General features: G+C 36.9%; 1 non-coding gene across 1 annotated transcript; it reads right to left on the bottom strand.

The window, feature by feature from the left end:
* Positions 1 to 284: 284 nt before the first annotated feature.
* On the bottom strand, positions 285 to 391 carry LOC136204386 (small nucleolar RNA R71). The gene has a single exon (XR_010675229.1). It is a non-coding gene; the product is annotated as a small nucleolar RNA R71 (small nucleolar RNA).
* Between the last annotated feature and the right edge of the window lie 9,438 nt (positions 392 to 9,829).

Below are 9,829 nucleotides of genomic sequence, written 5' to 3'. Positions count from 1 at the left end.
TTGAAATTAAGCCAGCATTGCTTAATATGTTGCAAAATAACGTAACATTTTACGGGTTACCTAACGAAAATCCTAATACCCATTTGACAAATTTCTTAGAAATTTGTGACACTTTTAAAATTACTGATGTAACTGCAGAAGCAATCAAACTTCGCCTTTTTCCTTTTACTTTGAAGGATCGGGCCAAAGAGTGGTTAACTTCTATGCCAGCCGCAACATTTGAGACTTGGGAGCAATTAGCCCAAGCATTTTTATCAAAAAAATTTCCTTTAGCAAAAACCGCAAGAGTCATAAAAGAGTTAACATCTTTTTCTCAAAGTGATAATGAAACTCTTTATGAGGCTTGGGAACATTTTAAAGAACTTCAACATTTATGCCCGCACCACCAATTGCTCGCTGAACTTTTAATGCAAACATTTTATAATGGGCTAAATCCTACAACTAGAGGTTCATTGGACGCTATGTCTGGAGGATTATTCATGAAGAAAACATCTGCCCAAGCAAGAGAACTTCTGGAGGAAATGGCAATTAACAGCAGTATGTGGCCCGCGGAATGTGGACACATACCAATAGTGAAAGCATCATCCTCAACTACATCATCAGTTAAAGGTATAGTGAATCTTGATCCAGTTGCGATGTTGCAAGCCCAGTTTTCTGCCTTATCGCACAAAATTGATAGGTTTATGGCACCGTGTGATCCTAATGGTAAGCCAATCCAAACGGATGTGGATTATGAAGGTATGAGCGAAATTGAATAGGTAAACTTTGTCCAAGGGCAAAACCAACCTAATAACCCTTACTCCAATACATATAATCCTAGATGGAGAAATCATCCTAACTTTAACTGGAGAGATAACAATAATAATGCTAATGCTAATCAAAATCGTACCACTAATTATCAAAATCAATCAAAGGATACGATTAGCACTTTATCTTCTAAAATCGACAAATTTATTGATGCTATGAGCGGAAAAATAAGTAATCACGATGATGGTTTTAAACGGATCGAGAATAAATTCGATCAGCTTATTAAAAACCAATCATCTAGCATCCATAATTTGGAGGTTCAAATTGGACAACTCGCTAAATCAATTCCATCCCGCAAAGAGGGAAGTCTTCCAAGCCATACGGAAGAAAATCCGAAAGAGCATGTTAAGGCTATCACTCTTCGTTCAGGGAAAAATTACTTAGGTCCGGAAATGCCCAAAAATTCGACTTTACCTGGAACTGATTTACCAAAGTCCAAAGAAGATATATTAAATCAAAAAGATGCACCAATTGACTCTAGTACACAACCTTTTGTACCCAAACCACCTTTTCCACACAAAGTCCGTAATAAGGACTATGACAAACAACTTTTAACATTTTTAGACAAACTTAAAAATTTGCATATTAATTTGACGTTTATGGATGCGATTACGCAAATTCCCAATTATGGTAAATTCCTCAAAGATTTAATTTCAAAGAAAATCAGTTGGGAAGGGATTTCATCCATTTCACTAACTGAAGATTGCAGTTCAATTGTGTCCAGTAATTTGCCTATAAAACTCAAAGATCCCGGATGTTTTACCATTCCGTGTAAATTGGGAGATATTGAATTTCCCAGTTGTCTCTGTGATTTAGGAGCAAGCATTAACTTGATGCCATTATCTATTTTTAATAAGTTAGGCTTAGAAGAAGATATCAAACGTACCAATATGGTTTTGCAATTAGCGGATCAAACCACTAAAAGACCATACGGTATAATTGAGGATGTTTTAGTTAAAGTTGACAAATTTATCTTTCCTACCGATTTCGTTATTTTAGATTTTGCTTATGACGTTAATTGTCCGCTAATCTTTGGTAGATCGTTCATGAACACGGGACGTGCTCTAGTTGATGTGTTGGAAGGGAAAGTAGTTTTACAAATAGGAGATGATAAGACTGAGTTTGATATGAACCAAGCGATGAAATATCCTATGGAAGATTTCGCTTGTATGAAACTTGATTTGATTGAAGAATGTGTCAATGACATTGTTCAAAAAGAAGAAATAATAGAACCTATAATGAGTGAGGAACTAGAAGATAAGGACCCAGAACTTTTGATTCGAGAAGATGGACCGGTTTCGCCTTCGATTATAGTTCCACCTAAATTAGAACTTAAAGAATTACCAAGTCATTTGAGGTACGCTTTCTTAGGCGAAGGCGATTCTCTACCTATAATTATCTCTAACAAGTTAACACAGGTGCAGGAAGAGAAATTGAAAGAAGTTGTTAGAAATAGGATAGGAAGTATGGGTTGGCAAATTTCATATTTAAAAGGTATTAACCCGAGTATTGTAATGCATAGAATTCACTTAGAAGAAGATAAGCCACCTAAAGCGGATAGGCAAAGACGCCTAAATCTGAATATGAAGGAAGTAGTCAAAAATGAGATTACTAAACTTCTGGACAATGGAATCATCTACCCTATTTCGGATAGTGAATGGGTTAGTCCAATCCATTGTGTACCAAAAAAGGGAGGCATAACAGTTGTAAGGAATGAAGAAGGCGAATTAATACCTACACGAACCACCACTGGTTGGAGGGTTTGTATAGACTATAGGAACCTAAATAAAGCAACTAGGAAAGATCATTTTCCTCTACCTTTCATTGATCAAATGATCGAAAGGATAGCTGGTCATGCTTTCTACTGTTTTCTAGACGGTTACTTCGGATTCTTTCAAATATATATTTACCCGGATGACCAAGATAAAACGACCTTCACATATCCTTACGGAACATTTGCATATAGGAGAATGCCCTTTGGTCTATGTAACGCACCTGCAACATTTCAACGTTGTATGACTGCGATTTTTAATGATTTCATTGAAGATATCATGGAAGTTTTTATGGATGATTTTTCAGTTTATGGAGATTCTTTTGATTCGTGCCTAAAAAACTTGGATAAAGTTTTATCTAGGTGTGAAGAAACAAATTTGGTATTAAACTAGGAAAAATGTCATTTCATGGTTGACGAAGGAATTGTTTTAGGTCACAAAATATATATCTGAAAAAGGATTAGAAGTGGATAGAGCAAAAACTTCAGTAATAGAAAAATTACCCCCTCCAACTACTGTTAAGGGAGTAAGATCATTTTTAGGACATGCCGGTTTTTACAGAAGATTTATCAAGAATTTTTCTGTAATTTCCAAACCACTCACTAATCTACTCATGAAAGATTCCACCTTTGATTTTAATGAAGATTGCGTTAAAGCTTTCGAAACATTGAAAACAACTTTAGTCAGTGCACCTATTATTGCTAAACCCGATTGGGATTTACCCTTTGAAATTATGTGTGATGCAAGTGATTTAGCTGTCGGATGTGTTTTAGGTCAAAGGAAGGATAAGAAACTTCATGTCATTTATTATGCAAGTCACACACTGTCCGGTGCACAATTAAACTACACCACAACTGAGAAAGAAATATTAGCTGTAGTTTTTGCATGTGATAAGTTTAGATCATACTTGTTAGGTTCGAAAGTTATTATTTATACTGATCATGCAGCATTAAGATATCTATTTGCTAAAAAGGATGCAAAACCACGTCTCATTAGATGGGTTTTATTATTACAAGAATTTGATATAGAAATAAAAGACAAAAAGGGAGTAGAAAACCTTGTCGCCGATCATCTATCGAGACTCGAAGATGAAAACGGTCCTATAGGTGAAACTAACGGTATACGAGATGATTTCCCTGATGAACATCTCTATCAAATGAAAAGTGTCATGTCACCATGGTATGCGGATATTGCAAATTATCTTGCAGCCAATATTGCTCCGGAAGGATTAACTTTCCAACAAAAGAAGAAATTTTTCTTTGACATTAAACAGTATTTTTGGGAAGATCCTTTTTTGTTTAAGACTTGTGGTGACGGGATAATTAGGAGATGCGTTAGTGAAAATGAATATGAATCCATAATGTCGGAATGCCATTCTAGCTCTTATGGAGGACATAATGGAGTTAGCAAGACAATAGCTAGAATATTTGAATGTGGTTTCTTTTGGCCTACGATGTTTAAAGACGTCCGTTCATTTATTACTCGTTGTGATAAGTGCCAAAGAACAGGAAATCTAGGAAGGAAAGATGAGATGCCCCTCACAACCATGCTAGAAGTTGAAGTCTTCGACATGTGGGGAATAGATTTCATGGGACCTTTTCCCCCTTCTTTTGGTAAAACTTACATATTAGTTGCCGTTGATTATGTTTCAAAGTGGGTTGAAGCAATTGCAACCCCGACGAACGATTCTAAAGTAGTCATTAATTTTCTTGACGATATATTTTGTAGATTTGGTTGTCCTAGAGTCATCGTTAGTGATGGCGGTACCCATTTTATAAACAGAAGTTTTGAAACGCTTATGAAAAAATATGGAGTACGCCACCGCGTGTCTATGCCATACCATCCTCAGTCAAATGGTCAGGCAGAGATATCAAATAAAGAACTCAAATGGATTCTAGAGAAAATAGTTTCATCTTCAAGAAAAGATTGGTCTTGTAAACTAAATAATGCGTTATGGGCATACTGTACTGCATTTAAAACACCAATAGGAATGACTCCATACCGCTTAGTGTATGGGAAGGCATGTCATTTGCCAGTCGAATTAGAACATAAAGCCTATTGGGCGATTAGGGAATTTAAATTTGATTTACGACAAGCAGGTAAGAAACGTTTGCTTGATTTAAATGAATTAGATGAGTTACGCCATCTATCTTATGAAAATGCAAAGATTTATAAAGAAAAAGTGAAAAAATGGCATGATGCCAAAATTAAAGTCAAACACTTTAATGTTGGGGATAAGGTGTTGTTATTTAATTCACGACTTCGTTTATTTTCAGGAAAACTTAAGTCCAGATGGATAGGACCGTATTTAGTCGTCAAAACATTCGATTATGGTTCTTTAGAACTGGAAGGCCCTAACGGAGTTCGTTTCAAAGTTAATGGTAATCGATGCAAAATTTATTACGAAAATATTTCACACATAGGAATTAAGTTCGTAACATTATTATCTGACGTTTAAATCATTTAGCTTTTCTAACACAGTTTATTTTGTTTTATTTTTTTTAGATTTTTGTTCATTATTTATTTATTTATTTTATTTTATTTTTACACATGCCATTTTTATTATTAGATGATTTTATATTATGATTTAGATGCATAAAATGTGTTTACTTTATGATTTTAGATTTGATTTTAGGAAATTAGACCAAAATTGAAGTTTCAGGAAATTCTCTGACGAGAATCCTCTTTTTCAGAGTTGTCCAAATAGGTTAGGTTTTTTTTCTGAACTTACCGAGAATAATTAATTCTCTACCGTGAATCAGAAAATGGGTTACGACGCCTGATTTCCGCAAGGAAATCAGCGTGTCGCGACCGAGAATTTGGAATTCTCGGTCGCGACACGCGTTATTCCTGCACTATCAGGGCTGATTCTGTAACGACCCGGTCCGAAGTGGGTGGCGCCGGGGTAAGAAGGCCTGAGCAAGGAGCGGCCCTAAGGGATGGCGATGGGGGCAGGAATGAACTGAATCCCACATCGGAAATGGAGAGGGAGTGAATGGGGCTTATTAGTAAGATGTGAATCCAATACATGCAGACGCGTTTTAAAGCCGTGAGGCCCAATGTGTTGGAATTGGGCCAGAGCGAACAATATCTACATGGTATTGGATCAGGGTGTTACAATTGGTATCAGAGCCGACTCTCCACGTACGATGTGTGGTTCGGGGATGAACCAGGCGGAAGCTGGTGGGCCTGTAACGACCCGATCCGGAGTGGGTGGCGCCGGGGTAAGAAGGCCTGAGCAAGGAGCGGCCCTAAGGGATGGCGATGGGGGCAGGAATGAACTGAATCCCACATCGGAAATGGAGAGGGAGTGAATGGGGCTTATTAGTAAGATGTGAATCCAATACATGCAGACGCGTTTTAAAGCCGTGAGGCCCAATGTGTTGGAATTGGGCCAGAGCGGACAATATCTACATGGTATTGGATCAGGGTGTTACAGATTCATCTTCAACCTGCAGACAAACCCTTTCATAAACGAAAACTTAAGTTTCTTCAATTCGGAAAGGTATAATTTTATGCCTTTTCACTTCAAAACAACACCTCATTTCATCCTAAAATCTTATAAATAAGTCCTTGAAGATCATGGTTCTGTTACATTCTTTTCATCTTTGTCGGATCATAATTCTGATTTTCTTTAAACACCATTTTTCACTAAGTAACAGAAACCTTGTTTCTTTATTTCTACACCATGCCTACTAAACACAAAACCTCTAAGCACAATACTGTTTCAAACACCAAACGCCCAGACTTATCCAAACGATATGGGGCGCCTTTTCCTATCTTCAATCACGACGAAGGTAGGTGTTACTGGAGGCTCCGTTACAAATTCTTCACTGGAATATTGTATATGGATGACTTTCTGAACACTCAACTTGGCATTAGCGATGACATGAGTCGCTATTTGGGACGTTTAGAGTGGACAAAATTCGCCAAAATGCGATTTCCAATCATTGGCGATTGGATTCTCGAATTCTTTTGTACCGTTCGTTTTGTCAATAAACGACGGGTACGTCTCAATTTTCGTCAAGATGGCGAAATCTTCACTTTCGGCTATCCCGAGTTGCATGCTTGGTTTGGTTTTCCTCTGAAGGATACCATCAAACGTCATCCTGGAAAAGACATGACGTCCACGGATATTTGGAGAATGCTTACCGGTTTTTGGCGTTTCAATCCTAGACTCGCCTATAATCATTCCTTTCACTCCAATTCCATGCTGTATTTGCACAAATTTTTGTGTCACAGTTTATTCGGTCGCACATTTAGTAGTGTGGTCTGTGACACAGATCTTTATGTTCTTGGAGATATATTCCAGGGAAATGCAGTGGATTCTTCAAAGATTCTGATGGAGGGTCTTGTCGCCGCTTCTCGATCCAAGGATAAAAAGATTGGGTTCGGCAATATAATCTGTGGAATAATTCTAGGTACTAAGGGTACCATTGATGTTCCTTGGAGTAATGATGAATTCTTCCCGACGATAGACTATGAGTTTTTAGAGTTCGAAGGACTCGTAAAACGTGTCTTTCATGCAGGCCCGCATTTTCTTTCTGCACCGGAACGTCAAGCTTTCGTGCAGATAAAAATCGACCATTATAGGGCCACCGAAATCCCGCTTGATAGGGATGAATATGTAGAGTAGTTTAGGTTTTTCATTTTAATTTGTATATATTTTTCTTATTTTTGTTGTAATTTATTTGTTTGTTTTTAATTTTGTACATATATGATTCAATTAATAAATTCACTTTGTTCATATATTTCATCTTTGTTCATTTATTTTCTAATAATTGCAAATATTGGTTAAATGACAATAATTAAATGTTTAAATTAATCTAATAAGATTTCTTATTTAAAACACATAATCCAGTTTCACAAACTTAATTCATTAAGTTTAATACATTAGGATTTTTCAATTCTTTCGATTGATTACTTTCATGTATTCAATATATATTTATATGCACTTAATATGCATTTAATATGGTTCTTTTAACTTGTATGCATAAATGAGCATTTAAGTTTCATTAATTCTATATTTATCACCATTTAATTCCAATTAATAAAGTTAAACCTTTGGTTTTCCTTGCAATTAATGACATTTATTTTTAGTTTTTGAGTACAGGGACAGTTTTTATTAAGTTCAGGACCCAATTTCTCGACAAAATTGCACAAACCAAGTCATTAGGCAACATTATAGCCATTTTTGACCAATTCTCTATCGAGAATTAATAATTCTCGGTATGAGCAGCAAAAACGGACCGAATTCAGAGAGAAAATTTCTCTGAAATTCGCGTGCCGCGGCCGCGGCTTTGCCATTCGCGGTCGCGACACGCGATTTATAGGCCCTTTTGATTCCGATTTTTGACACAATTTTTGCCTATTGCTATTCCTATTCTATCTCTACATCTACCTAATACCCCCTATATAAACCTACCTCTTACACAAACCTCACATCACCTCTCTTTTTACCCAATCCCTTACTCCAAACTCTTCCCCATAAAACAACTTTCACTCTTCCCAATTTATTCATTCCCATTTCTATACTCTTTTCAAATCAAACACCTACCATTCCATCCCCCACACTCATCTTCAAGGTTTGCTCTTTCTCTCAATTCATTTTTCTTTTTCTTCTTCCCAAACCCTTAAAATGCCTTGAACCAAGCGTGTTGGTCACAAGCCCACTGTAACGGAAGCTAATCGCCTTCGGGTTCGATGCGGGGCTTATTTCGATATCGAAACGGAGGAGGAAGCCGCTCGTTTCAAACATTTTTCACAAGCCGATCGTCAATTTGTGGACATGCACTTCCTAGACTTCCATTCGGTAAGAGCATTGAATTTCTCCACTAGAATTGATGCTTTTATTGAGGCTTTGGGTTGGCAAGAATTCGTTAATATGTGTTTTCCCCGTGTTAATGAATATGTGGTGGAGTTTTTGGTCACTTTGACCATGAACAAGAAGAAAACTTCAATATCTTTTAGGAATGAGGGTACCACTTACACCATTGATTATGAAGCAATGGGAAACATGTTTGGTTTCCCTACTTCTGATTTTTATGATAAGCCTAAGGATTTTGATAATGATGCTTTTTGGCAAACTCTTTCGGACCAAGACTATTTTAATTCGAAAAACACCTCAAGCAAGTTGATTAAGGAAAATTGTGTGTTCTTCTTTCACAAATATTTGAGTTTTTCCTTGTTTGGGCGTGTTGAGAGTTCAAGGATTCAGGTTCGGGATTTGTTTGTTTTGGATAGTTTGTTTAAAGGCTTGCGGATTGATAGCATTGGTATTCTGTTTGATAATTTGTTCCGTGCTTCGAGGGCTACTACCATTCAAATCCCTCTCTGTAATTTTATCACCGCTATTGTGTTGGGAGCACGGGGTGAATTGGCGGATTTTGACATGTCCACCTACCGTGGGTATGTTCCACTCTTGGACATCTCGGCTCTTGAGCGGGCTCATTTATTACTTCCGCAAGGTCCCCCCGTCTTTACTTCATATGCTTCCCGTATTGCACACCTTCGTGGCACTATGGGTGGTGGCGCTTCAAGTTCTCAATTTGTAGGTACCGAAGGCGGCGGAGAGGCGAAAGGCGAGGAAGATGAACCACAAGCTCAACCACAACCCCAAGCACCTCAAGAGGATGATCCGGTGGATTTGCGGAGGATTTTGAACCAAATCAATTCCAACAATCGTCAAATGAACTTAAGAATTGATGATTTGGTAGAAAACAACATGGTGATGAATAACAACCTCAACCTTTTGAGGCGTGAGCATAGGTTTACTCGGTCTCGGATGCTTTCATTTTTTCGACGCCGAAATGTGAAGACTTCACCTACACCTCCGGATTCCCCACCTCATGCATAGGTTGTTTTCTTTCTTTTTATTTTTATCTTGTTAAAATTTGGTACAATATTTATTTTTCATATGTTTGGTACACTTTTCAATTTTTACTTTTTGTTGAATGCTTTTAATTTGCTAATATTCTATCTTTATTTCGTATGCTTTCTTTCGTGCTTATTTTTCATGATGAATCGATTTTTGCACCAATGAGGACATGGTCCAATTTAAGTGTGGGAGGAGATATACATATATCATTTTTAGCACATATAACAAATGCAACGAATAATTTTTATGCAAATGCAACATATATTGCAACACATTTTATTTTTACACTATTTTTATAAACTTGTCATTTTTCATATATTTATAAATTAATCATAAGATAGTATGATTATTTGTTTAGGTTATCATTATCGTT

This window comes from Euphorbia lathyris, chromosome 8, assembly GCF_963576675.1.
Source record: "Euphorbia lathyris chromosome 8, ddEupLath1.1, whole genome shotgun sequence".
NCBI classification, from domain to species: Eukaryota; Viridiplantae; Streptophyta; class Magnoliopsida; order Malpighiales; family Euphorbiaceae; genus Euphorbia; species Euphorbia lathyris.
This window is presented reverse-complemented; position numbering and strand designations above follow the sequence as displayed.